The 13,490-nt window shown below is 45.9% G+C and overlaps 1 pseudogene; it reads left to right on the top strand.

The window, feature by feature from the left end:
- The first annotated feature begins 217 nt into the window (after positions 1-217).
- LOC123071046 (putative F-box/FBD/LRR-repeat protein At1g78760) lies at positions 218-4,278 on the top strand (annotated as a pseudogene).
- The last annotated feature ends 9,212 nt before the right edge of the window (positions 4,279-13,490 follow it).

The following is a 13,490-nucleotide window of genomic DNA, read 5'->3' as shown; positions in this document are numbered from 1 at the left end:
GAGGGGTTGATAATTCCCAAGTGTGGCGAGAATTGTAGCACTTTTCGAAAGTGGAGGTGGTAAGTACATTAACCCCCAAAACAGCCCAAATAGGCCCAAAAATCAGGCGGGCTGGTGGGCCGGCCTGTTTCCTTGCTGTGTCGTGCCTGCGCGCAGCACGACCCATGTATTAGGCCCCATTTAGACCGTGCCGGCCCAGGCCAACTTTGGCGGGGGCACCCTCGGTCCCTCCGTTCGTGGGGATGTAGCTTTACTCCATCCCGGTCGGCCGGTTGGGGGGCAAGCCAAATCCAAACTAGAACTCAAAGTGCCTCGCCTTGAACCCTAGGAAACCTCGCGGGTGCGGTTGGCTACCGTGCTGCACATTCAGCGAGAGTGCTCCTCTTCCTCGCCGGTGAGAACACAGCTTCTTCTTGCATTTTATTGTAGTATAAGCATAAGCATACATTGGTACCATCCCAGATCTGGTTCTTGCTCTCATTTCACCCCCGTTTATTGTACTTTGCGTGCTCAAGCTTCTCGGATGAGACCAAGTTATCTCTCTTTGTAAAGCCACACGTTTTCCCTTTGGAATCCATAATAGTTTTGCAGGTTCCTTTGCTGCGCTACTGAAAATCTATGCACGCCTGCTCTGCTCGCCAAACCGCTTAGGGTGTGTGTGTCAGACTGTCAGTGCCCAGATAGCCCTGCCCAAAAGTAAATAAAAAACGGTTTCCCATTATACTGATAACCTATGATTGACCAGACATTAGTGACGGTGTCCTTTTTCATTCCATTTTCTGAAATTTTTAGGTACTCTCCTTACTGGTGTAGTATTACAGAAAGTGTCATGTTCTGGGTCTGTGCCCATAGCCGACTAGGGATATGCTCAATGCCAAGCAAGATTTCTTACTTGTCAATAAATGTTTTGATGTCCTATTGTGGTACGCATTTTTCGGTTGGTCGATTACCCAGGGTGGCGGCAACCATTCTGCTCCACGACCCCCAGTTTGATGCTGAAGTCACAACAATTATGAGCACTAACCAAGACTTGCAATACTTAGTGTGAAGAGTCCATTAAACAAATAAAACCTTCATATTATTTATGTAGCATGGTAGCATGGACACTCTTGAGATAATTGAACTTCCTGCTGGGTCCTCATTACTTGATGTATTAATCATGGAATGTATATATATATGGCAGGTTTTCTAGCCTTTGTTGTTAAGGAATCTGAGGTAGGGTTGCTATGAAGTCAGGTGATAAGAAGGTCATGAGAAGTGACAGTGATCAGATCATACACCTTGATTACAGAGACTTTGGGCGTTGGAAGGTCGAAAAATTTGCTCGTTATGTTGACAACCTATTGCTCGCCCGTCGTAATGTTGACTTGCACACATTCCGTCTGCATTGGGATCCTCATGTTCCCCTGAACTGCAATGATGTCAGAAAGTGGATTCGCTACGCTGTGAATCATAAAGTTAAAGTGCTTGACGTGGAGCTTTGCATGTATGATAAGACTAATTTACCTCCTGGCATTTTCACCTGCCGCTCACTTCAGGAGCTAAATTTGCAGTGGGGTGGAGCTCCTTTTCGAGATTATGAGCATAAGGGACTTGTGCTGCCTGACATAATCAAGCTTCCTTCTCTTAAAAAACTGACTCTACGCGATGTGGAAGTGCACGAGCTTCCTCTGGAGAGTTTCATTGCCCGGAGCCCTGGCCTAGAAGACTTGCATCTGATAGACTCTGCAGTGTGTCTTGAGCACATAAAATCAAAAGCGCTAAAAAGGCTATGACAATTTCTGCTCCTAATCTCATTAGCTTTGAGTGCACCGGTTTTTCACTGGAAGATATTGTTTGGAGAGACCAGCCATCGCTAGAGAGTGCACACATAAATACTTGTGGGCGTACATTTGGTGGTGAATCTAGGTTTACAGGAGTTCTTGTGCATGCCAAAAAACTTGCACTATTTGGTCGTGACATAAAGGTATGCTTATCAGAAGACAGGCCTGTTGTTCTGTTTGGTATTTTTCTACTTTGTTTTCTTGCGAAAATATGAATTCTCTTTTGTCATAAATTCTATATCGAAAAGGGATTAATAAAACTATATGCTCTCTGCTCTGTATCTAGAGCTGTGGCGCGTGGTTGCTGTTGCTTGTAGTTGATAGTAGCATGTCAGCACGTGTATTGCCATATTTCCAGAAAGAAAAATGGAAGTCAATAAAGTGGTTTTACTTAAAAGTTAAACACTTCTGCTGCAACTAAAAGGCAAATATAATGTGATTGACTAATTTGTCAATGTACATTTTTTTTCATGCTTTGCTTAATTTACCTCCTGTAAGTTCTCAATATTGGTTATTTGACTTTTTTGCTGATGATGTTCTGAAGATATTAAGATATATATATGGGGAAATGCCTGCAAGATAAACTTGTGTATCACATGTATTGCTTAATTTTCCTATCCTGATGGATTGAATATTGGTGCCCTTACATTTTCAAAGTGCAGCAATGGATTTTGCCCTATTTCAAGGCGTATTTGTCTATTTGAGATCAATAGCTTTTAGTTTTCTTTCTTAAAGGCTCTTCATGTGTTATGTTTGTTGAGATCGGTGATGATTGAATATTGGTTGCCTTTACATTGCCGGTACGCAGTCATGGTCATTTACTGAGGTGTATTTGAAATCAGAAGTTCTCTGTTTCCTTTCTAGGAGGTTCTTCGCAAGTTATGTTTATCGAAGTTTAATTCTAGCGTGGTAGGCTTAATGTTGTGTGTGTACCCTTTTTAAATTTTTTGCTGCTGAAATGGATGTGAATGTGCAAAGCAATATATACGAGACCATGAGTTTATCCATTAATTCTGAACTAGTTCTGATAATTCATGTTGGTCTAAGTTCTAACAAACAACTGTTGGATTCATAATATTTTTCTATACTGATCTGTTTCTGTGATTTACTTTTCTTCTACCAGTCGTTTACACTAGAACAGAGCAAACTTTCAATTTTAGTAAAAGTGCATCAGATATGAAGGAAACATTCAGAATATGAAAGCTAAGATATCAACGTCATTCTGTTTGATACGGATATTTTAAGCACTTACTGATTTGCTGTGCGTAAGCAAATGGCAGAAAAAACATGAACTTTAGAGATTGTGTTTGATAAGTTCAAGGTGCAGCTATTGTAGAAACATTGAGCAATGTTTCATTTGTTTGTTTTCATAGTGAGACATTTTGTCTGCTGGCTTCTTATAGCTTTCAACATTAGTTGTCAACTGTGGTGCGAAAGTCTTGTAGTGGTAGTGCTACATTTTCATGATGTCTTGTGTGGCAATGGTCAGTTGGTCTTTTCCCATTTTTGTTCAATTATTATACATTATCATGCTTGTTTCTGCTTCGGAATAGTTATAACTCGCTTGCCTACTCACTTAATCAAGGTTATGTTGGAAAATGAGCTGCCTACATGTTCAGTGTTTGAGAACCTTGTAACTCTTGAAATTGGCAAATGGCACTTGACCAAGGACTTCTATGTTTTGCTTCGCTTCCTCCAGCTTTCACCAAGACTAGAAGAGCTCACTCTGATGCATAAACAGGTACGCTGCACGTAATATTATTGAATTGATTTTTTAAAAAAGGTTTGCTAACATGTAGGACCTTTTTTTTCTCTCTCTTCCTGTTTGTCTCTAGCTCGACGAAGCAGCAGAAACAGAAGGCATGCCTACTGATGGAATGACCTTCCAGTGTCCATTCCTTAAAAGTGTCATCATACAATATTCAGAGGGTGACGATGGAATTGACAAGCTGGTGGATGTTCTGGTAGCGAATGGTATCAGTTCGGACAAGATAAGTGTTACTTCCTACGAAGATATCAAAATGAGGGCCTTTGCTGAGGAGGCACGCGCCGAAGAGGAGCGTCCAAAGAAGAAGAGGGCGAAGAAAAATCCAGACTGGGAAGATGATGACTCCGACGAACAGAGTGACCCTGATGATCCTAGCGGCGACGAGTATGATCCTGATGACTTTTGAGGAGTGTGGCTTTGGCAGTGGCAGCAATGAATCTGACCATGATGATCTCTAGAGCTCTGTAGGGTTAAGGTTTACCCAGCCATTAGTTTCCCTTTTGTTCTGCATGAGACCTTCATTTGGATCCTTCCTTTTATTATTATGTCCTGAAACTTGGTGAATGCTGGATTACGGAGCAGCGGATCTTATCTATATGTATGCTGTAAGCATTTGCACTGCTTGAGCATTGCTGTGTAGCGTCTGCTGTTTTGCCGAAATCATCTGGAACAGAGGTGTTTGCAATTGCTCTGCTGTTAGCTGTGTGACTACTGATGGTTCTTCGATGTGGGCTGGAAATAGATGCGTGGATGTTCTGTGATTTGGGCTGTTACTAGTACTGCTAGATGATATGCAGTTGTATTAAAGATGTGTAGTGGAGGCGGACGTTTGGTCTATGGGTGTATCTACACCCTACATGAAAATAAAAAATTAGTTGTAATTAAATAAAAAGTCAAAAAATTCTGAAATTATTCTTTAAATAAACTTGACCTTCCATTATGTCGGATATCGGGTTCCGGCAAAACCCTTAAAATTCGAACTCTGCGGTGCGTACAAAGATCTTCCCTCTATCGATCTACGCTCCAAAACTCTCGCCGCAGTTTTAAGCTAGCATGATGAACAACACAAGAGACGCAAGATTTATACTAGTTCGGGTCATCGTTGTGGTGTAATACCCTACTCTAGTGTGTGGTGGTGGATTGCCTCTTGGGCTGATGATGAACAGTACAGAGAAAGAACAACCTCGTGAGAGGTGTTCTTGTGGTGTTCTGCTTGGGAAGGATTCGGTTCAAGATCGGCCAGGGTCCTAGCCTTGGTGGTGGCTAACCCTATTTATAGAAGCTCTGGTCCTCTCTCCAAATATTGAGCGGGAAGGGAGCCAACAACGGCCATTTCGAAAGGGGACAACTAGTACAAGCTATCCTGACTAAAGGTGGTCTTCGACTGCCAAAGGTACTGGTGATGACATCGTCTTGGGCTTCACGGTGACCTCCATCCTGTCGCTCTGCTGGTCTTAGTTTTGTTGCATTGATATGGAAATTTTTGCTTGATTTTTTTTCGAAAAGGGGGGGCTCCTCGGCCTCTGCATCAAAATGATGCATACGACCACATTTATAGATAAATAAAGGTGTTCAACAAGGTCGTAAAGTCTGAAAACAAAATAACGCCAAGCTCACAAAGAGCCACAACGCCAAAAACAAAAGGGCCAAAAGCCACAACCGGCTGGCATAACAAAGATAGGTAAACTAATTGCATATCCTATTACATGACCGCCATCCAAACTGGTTGAAGATATCCCGCGCTACCATCTCCCACCGGACAAATCCAGTAACCAAACGCTCCCTGGCCTCCGTAGAAGTGAGTAACGACCACATACGGATCAGCGCAATAGCTCGGAATAAAACCTACAAAAAATGAATATTTGTTGTTCTATTAAAAGCCAAATTATTTCTGGAATTTCAAATTGCCCACAACAAAGTACATACTCCTACACGAATGTGTCTAGCTATTTCGGACTCTATCCCAACAAGCTACATTCCAAATAACGTACTGACCGAATTCGGAGGAGTAATGTTAAAGACAATATGCACCGTCTGCCACAAAACTCTTGCCAACGCGCAGTCAAAGAAGAGGCGCTTGATAGTTTCGCCCCGATCACAAAAACTACACCTAGTAGATCCTGTCCAGTTGCGTTTAATCAAATTATCCTTTGTTAAAATGACTTGTTTATGTACAAACCACATAAACACTTTAATTTTCAAAGGAACTTTGACTTTTCAAACCTCTTTGGAACTAGGGATAACACTAGAGTTAATGACATCGATATACATCGACTTAACTGTGAATTCTCCAGACCTAGTAAGCTTCCAACACAACTGATCGGGCTGATGAGATAGCTGAACCTCCATCAGTCTACTCATGAAATGAAGCCATGCTTCCCACCGGTCACCCACAAGCGCCCTCCTAAACTGAATATTAAGGGGAATGGACTGCATAATCGTGGCAACAAGAGCATCACGTCGTTGAACAATACGATACAGGGACGGATACTGAAGCGCCAATGGCGTTTCCCCAAGCCAGGTATCCTCCCAGAAGCGAGTGGTGTTTCCATTACCGACTATAAACTTTGTTCTATTAAAGAAGGCAGCTTTGACTCTCATAAGCCCCTTCCAAAACGTGAGTCTGTCGGTCTCACTGTCGCCCGGGACAACGTCTTGGACTGCAGATACTTACTACGGAGAATCTGCACCCACGTGGCCTCAGTCTCAACTGAAAGTTTATGCAGCCACTTACTGAGAAGACATATGTTCATGACTTCAAGATTCTCAATACCAAGGCCCCCCTGGTCCTTTGGTCGACAGATGATATCCCATTTGGCTAGTCAATATTTTCTCTTTAGTTCATCACTCTGCCAAAAGAACCAGGATCGATAGAAGTCCAGCCTTTTCCTAACACCAACTGGGACTTCGAAGAAAGATAAGAGAAACATAGGCATACTCGTGAGCAGCGAATTAATAAGAACCAGTCGGCCTCCGTATGACATGAGTTTTCCCTTCTAGCAGCTTAGTTTCTTCTCAAACCGGTCCTCGATGCTCTTCCATTCTTTGTTTGTCAACTTACGAAGGTGAATGGGTATGCCTAAGTATGTGAAAGGTAATGCCCCCAATTCGCATCCAAACAATTGCCTATAAGCCTCTTGTTCCTCATTGGCTCTGAAAGGATCGATATGGTTGACTAGAGGGGGGGGGGTGAATAGGCAACTAACAATTTTAAGCTTTTCTTTACCAATTTAAACTTTGCAACAAAATAGGTTGTCTAGATATGCAACTATGTGAGCAACCTATATGATGCAATGACCACTAGCACATAAGCAAGCAATGGAAACAACACAAATAAGCTTGCAAAAGTAAAGGCACGAAATAACCAAGAGTGGAGCCGATGGAGACGAGGATGTGTTACCGAAGTTCCTTCCTTTTAAGGGGAAGTACATCTCCGTTAGAGCGGTGTGGAGGCACAATGCTCCCCAAGAAGCCACCAACGCCACTGTAATCTCCTCACGCCCTCACACAATGCGAGATGCCGTGATTCCACTATTGGTGCCCTTGAAGGCGGTGACCGAACCTTTACAAACTTGGTTGGGGCAATCTCCACAACTTAATTGGAGGCTCCCAACGACACCACGAAGCTTCACCACAATGGACTATGGCTCCGAGGTGACCTCAACCGTCTAGGGTGCTTAAACACCCAAGAGTAACAAGATCCGCTAGGGATTAGTGGGGGGAATCGAATATCTCTTGGTGGAAATGTAGATCGGGGCCTTGTCACCCAATCCCGAGCAAATCAACAAGTTTGATTGGCTAGGGAGAGAGATCGGCCGAAAATGAAGCTTGGAGCAACAATGGAGTTTAGGTTTGGAAGAGGTGAGTCTTCTTGGAGAAGAAGACCCCCTTTTATAGTGGGGGGACAATTCCAACCGTTACCCACCACTCAGCCCACGGCCCACAGAACTACCGCTCCACAGGCGCTGTACTACCGCATGGGCCTGCGGTACTACCGTGGTGGACCGCGGTACCTCCGTGAGCACGGCAGAGTCCATACCAGGCAAAAGGAGCACCAATAGGGCACGGTAGATCCACAGGAGCGGTACTACCGTGGCCCCATGCGGTACTACCGCAAGAAAGCCACAAGCCAGGCCTGGTAGGCATAGATGTAAAAAATTACATCCGTGACTACCTCCTCTGAGAAAAAGTCGAGCAAAAATCTGACACGGAACTACCGCGACCGAGGGTGCGGTACTACCGTGAAGGGTGCGGATGTAAAAAATTACATCCGCCCTACCTCTGCTCCTGCTACGGAACCTGGCGTGGTGCCACGGTACTACCGCGCCGCAGCACGGTACTACCGCGGGGAGCGCGAATGTAAAAAATTACATCCGCACCTACCACCGCTTGAGTAGCGGTGCCAGACCAGAGCTTGCGGTACTACCGCTCCGAGGAGCGGTACTACCGTGGGAGCCTACAGTACTACCGTGCCGGGGCCCGGTACTACCGCTGGCTCCTGCGGTAGTAACGCTCAAAAGAGCAGTACTACCGCTAGCCTGAGAAGAGCAAGACTGAGGCCTTCATTTCGCAGAGACAAGGTGAGACGGAGGAACACTCCGAGGAGCTCGAGTAAAGGCGGTGCAGAAGGAAATGTGTATGTGAGATTCCACCCAAAACTTTCCAAAGCGGACCCCCTCTTAATAGTACGGCTTTCCTACGACTCAACTCCACCGAACCAAACCGTAGAGAAAAGCCGTCTTCAATAATCTCCGAGGGGAATCAAATCATCTTGTGTTTAGTCGTGATATATCTGAAAAGCTCAATACACACGATTAGTCTGCAAAGGCATTGTCATCAATCACCAAAACTACTGAGGGACAAGAATGCCCTTACAATCTCCCCCTTTTTGGTGGATTGATGACAATACGGGATTTGCACAAATGAAATAAATATAGCACAGGCAAACCCCACATCTTCTAAAATATAGATGAGCTCCCCCTAGATTCGTGCTAGAGGGTAAAGTTCTTTGGACTGCACGACACGAATACTAGGATCACCACTCCCCCTATATTTTTGAAACAGAGCATATCTTGCAATGGTAAGGCTGACACTAAACAAGATAGATGATATGAGCATAACATGAATAGCATGATATAGCACAAGCTCAATAAGGAGATAACTAGAGAGTGCATATGTCTTACACCATATGATAGACTAAGTCTCACGAGCACAACCAAACCAAAGCAAGCAGGTTCAACGACGGAAAGCAAAGCAAACGACGAAACACACGACATGCACGCAAATCCTACACTCTCTCCCCCTTTGGCATTGAGACACCCAAAAGGCAGAGAGGTCACCTACAACACAGGTGGTAGCTCAGGCGGAAAACGACTCATCGTCGCCAGACTCCGCAGCAGGAACATACTCCTCCTCTGAATCGGTCCATTGGTAGCTCTGCTTCGCCATCCAGGCAGTCTCTGGGGTGATGTGCTTCTCAGAGCCGCTGGCCACATCCTCCCCGCAAGCCCTCAAGATCCTGATGTCGCGACGGAGACTCTCCTTCTGAGCAACATGGGCCTTGTACTGACCCTGAACCTGCAAGCAGAACAACCTCTTCATCTTGTTCTGCAGCTTCTTTGCCCAAGAAGGCTCAGCAGAGGGAGGCGTGAACGCAGAACGATCCTCAGCAGCGTCTTCCTCCTCAATCTCCTCCTCGTCCACAGCCATCTTGGCAGCCTCTGCAGCAGTGGTGGTGTTAGCCCATTGGGGCTTGATGCGAAGCTTGATGGGCTCATGACGAATCCAGCCTGGAGCTTCAAACTCCTCATTGGGAATGAGCTTCTCCCAAGTCTTGGAGATCAGGTAAAACAGATAAGGCCCATAGATGGGGACCTTACGGTTGAACACGGCGAACTGAAGCTCACACCACATGATATGTGAGACATCAAGTGGCTGAGTCTGAGCCTGACGGGCCTCCTCACAAAGAAGCATCATGTCAACGAGGTAAGAATGCACCTGTCCCATGTCACCAATGCGCGGGAAGAGCGTGTTCCGGAAGAGCCTATGCATGATGTCAAGGAAGGGGTTGAGCACCCACGCCTTCTTCTTGTTAGGAAGCATCTTCTCAATAAGGTATGGCATGAGCTTGTTCTTGTTGGCAGAGTCAGAGTTGGCATGAGGGCGAACTCCAACTGGCGTGTCGAGTCCTTCATCGGGAACAAGGAGCAACTCCATGAACTCCTTCCAGGTAGCAGATAACTGTCGACCATTAGCCATCCAAGTCATGGTCCTCTCTGCATTGACACTGAAGTGGACTGAAGCAAAGAACTGTGCAATGATCTCTGGATCAAAATCCTTGTGGAAGGTGAGAATGTGTTCAATGCCGAACTGCTCCACAAGATCCAAGGCCTCTCCAAAGTACCCACGGTGCTTCTCCTGCCTCATGTGAATCATGTCAATCCAGTGAACTTCAACATAGTGATACTGCTTGGCCTTGATCACATCCATATAGATCAGATTCTGCTGCTTCTTCCAGAAGAGTTCATTGCCTCACGTGCTAGACCGGGGAGACACATATGGATTGATCTTCCTTCGAAAGACAAATTCTGCCTAGGGCATCTCATCCATGCCCAAGACGGGCTCCTTCTGTTTGCTGGCGGTGTGCTTGGTCCTACGTTGGGGAGCAGCAGAAGACCCCTCTGGAACATCATCTGGGTTGCACAGACGCTTTGACCCTGTGTCACGGCTGGGATTCAAGCAACGAGGAAAACCGGAGCCACCACCTAGACACAAAGACACAAAGACACGCACGGGAACAAAACGAATCAAAAACAAACGAAAGAAAAACACAAACACATGCAATTTGGACAAAAGACAAAAGGGCGCAGGATGATCTGCGGTAGTACCGGGCAGGGTTCCGGATGTAAAAAATTACATCCGCGCCAACCGTGGTAGTACCGCGCATGGGGCGGAAGTAATTTTTTTTACTTCCAGACGCCCAGCGGTAGTACCGCACCAAGGTGCGGAAGTACCGCGGAGTATCAGATCTAGAAGAGGCTGCGGTAGTACCGCTCCAGGAGGAGCGGTAGTACCGCACGGAATAAGAAACCGCCATTGAGGATGCGGGTCTGGATCTAGAACCTCCGCACGACAACTTCGGTACTACCATTGATCAAACGGAACTATTTTGACTATCCAAAGAGCATGCAACTACACTACCACTCTACAACCAATCCCACTTGCACAGATTTAGCCAAAAATCTCAAGAACACCACATGCATCTCCCCAAAACCTAAAAACACAAGGAAGGACAAAAATGAGAGGTACTTGGGGAAAAATCTGGGTCCATGGCAAGAGGGCGAGGTGGGGAGCGATCCCACCGGTCGGAATCCAAGGAGAGCGGCCGAAGATGGAGATCCGGCGAAGGCCTCCGGCGCCGTTCTTGGTCAGGAGAGAGAGAGACGGGGTGGGGAATAGAGATGAATGGGTATGGGGGAGTTAGAACTCCCCCTGTCCCGCTCTTAACCCCCACCTACTCGCGTGGGCGCGGAAGTACCATGGGTCATCGCGGTAGTACCGCCCGGGCAGAAGTACCGCACGCTGGGCGGTAGTACCGCTCGTTCAGCGGTAGTAAAAAATTTCTGCTGTGGAAGTAGCGGTAGTATCGTGCCCCTGGAGGGCCACGCACCTGGAGAGACCCACCAACTCCTGCGGTAGTACCGTGGCGCACCACGGTAGTACCATAAACCAAGAAAGAGCTAGAACGCAAGAGAGAAGAAGGAGAACAAAAGCAAAACACCCACCTGGGAAACACCAACCAACACGAGAGAGAAAACAACTTCTCCAAGGAAGGGCAGTGGCCGGAGCCACCTATATTTGAGTCAATTGGTATGGCACCGCAAAGAATTATCCTTGGGTCCATGACCAAAACTCGTCTTTGAAGCACAAGTACCATAAAAAATGGCTAATGTGAAAGAATTGATTAATATATGCATAATGGGGGGAGGAAGAGTTCATTGATAGAACAACACTCCCCCTATGTCCATGTCTACACCTAGACTAGACAACAAGTAGAGTGAGGAGGGGTGTGCACGGGCTCAAGTCACATTGCTCGAATCAATGATATTTAGCTCATGCCTTAACTCGCGAAATGTTGCTTCATCCAAGGGCTTCATGAAAATATCTGCAAGGTTATCATGAGTGTTGACATACTTGAGCTCGATCTCCCCTCGCCTAATGTGATCCCGGATGAAGTGATACCGAATCTCAATATGCTTCGTCTTGAAATGTTGCACCGGGTTGAGAGAAATCTTGATGGCACTTCATTGTCACACCAAAGAGGCACTTTGTCACAAATGACACCGTATTCCTTTAAAGTTTGCCTCATCCATAAGAGTTGTGCACAACAACTACCGGCCGCCACATATTCCGCTTCGGTGGACGAGAGAGACACACAACTTTGCTTCTTGGAAGACCAACTCACCAAAGAGCAACCAAGAAATTGGCACCCTCCGGAAGTGGACTTCCTATCCACTTTGTCTCCCGCCCAATCGGAATCCGTAAATCCTTCAAGCTTGAAGTTTGCTCCTCTTGGGTACCATAGGCCAAAGTTTGGGGTATGAGCCAAATATCGAAAGATTCGCTTGACCGCCACAAAATGGCTTTCCTTCGGTGCGGCTTGAAACCGTGCACACATACCCACACTCAACATGATATCCGGTCTAGATGCACAAAGGTAAAGCAAGGATCCAATCATAGAGCGATATACCTTTTGATCCACCGCTTTACCATTGGGATCAATGTCAAGTTGGCACTTGGTAGGCATTGGAGTAGAAGCCGACTTGACATCACTTAGCTTGAATCTCTTAAGCATGTCTTGAGTGTATTTGGCTTGGTTGATGAAGGTACCTTCTCTTCTTTGTTGGATATCAAAACCAAGGAAGAACTTCAATTCTCCCATCGAAGACATCTTGAACTTAGAGGTCATGAGAGCGGCAAATTCTTCATTGAAAGCTTTGTTAGGGGAACCAAAGATAATGCCATCAATATATAGTTGGCACACAAACAACTCCCCTTTGACCTTCTTAGTAAAAAGAGTGGGATCGATTTGCCCCACTTCAAATCCACGATCTTGTAACAACTCGGTAAGGTGGTCATACCATGCACGTGGGGCTTGTTTAAGGCCATAGAGTGCCTTATCGAGTTGATACACATGATCCGGGAAGTAAGGATCCTCGAACCCGGGGGGTTGCTTGATATACACCAACTCATTAATAGGACCATTAAGAAAAGCACTTTTCACATCCATTTGTTGTAACTTAAAGTTATGATGGGAAGCATAAGCAATCAACAAACGAATGGATTCAAGGGGAGCAACGAGAGCAAAGGTTTCACCGTAGTCGATACCCTCGACTTGGGAGTAGCCTTGTGCTACCAATCTTGCCTTGTTGTGAATGATGTTCCCATGAGCATCTTGCTTGTTCTTGAAAATACACTTGGTTCCAATGACGTTATGGTTCCCCGATGGCCTTGGCACCAACCTCCACACCTTGTTTTACTCGAAGTTGTTGAGTTCTTCATGCATGGCATTGAGCCAACCCGAATCTTCGAGCGCCTCATAGACCTTTTGGGGTTCAACACAAGAGACAAACGTGTGATGTTCACAATAGTTTGCTAATTGTCTACGAGTGCTTACCCCCTTTCTTAGGCTTCCAACCACATTCTCCATGAGATGGCCTTTGGTGGTGAGCTTGGAAGCAATCTTCGCGGCACGACGCTCTAATTCCTCCTCGGATGTGGAAGGAGGAGGATCAACTTGATTATCTTGAGCGCCGTCTTGAGCTTGTCCGAGATCTTGAGCTTGCTCTTGATCTTGAACTTGCTCGAGGGGGAGAACTTGACCTTGGGCATCATTTGGT

This window comes from Triticum aestivum, chromosome 3B, assembly GCF_018294505.1.
Source record: "Triticum aestivum cultivar Chinese Spring chromosome 3B, IWGSC CS RefSeq v2.1, whole genome shotgun sequence".
In the NCBI taxonomy this organism is placed as follows: Eukaryota; Viridiplantae; Streptophyta; class Magnoliopsida; order Poales; family Poaceae; genus Triticum; species Triticum aestivum.
Note: the sequence above shows the minus strand (reverse complement) of the source record. Positions and strands in the feature narration are given on the sequence as shown.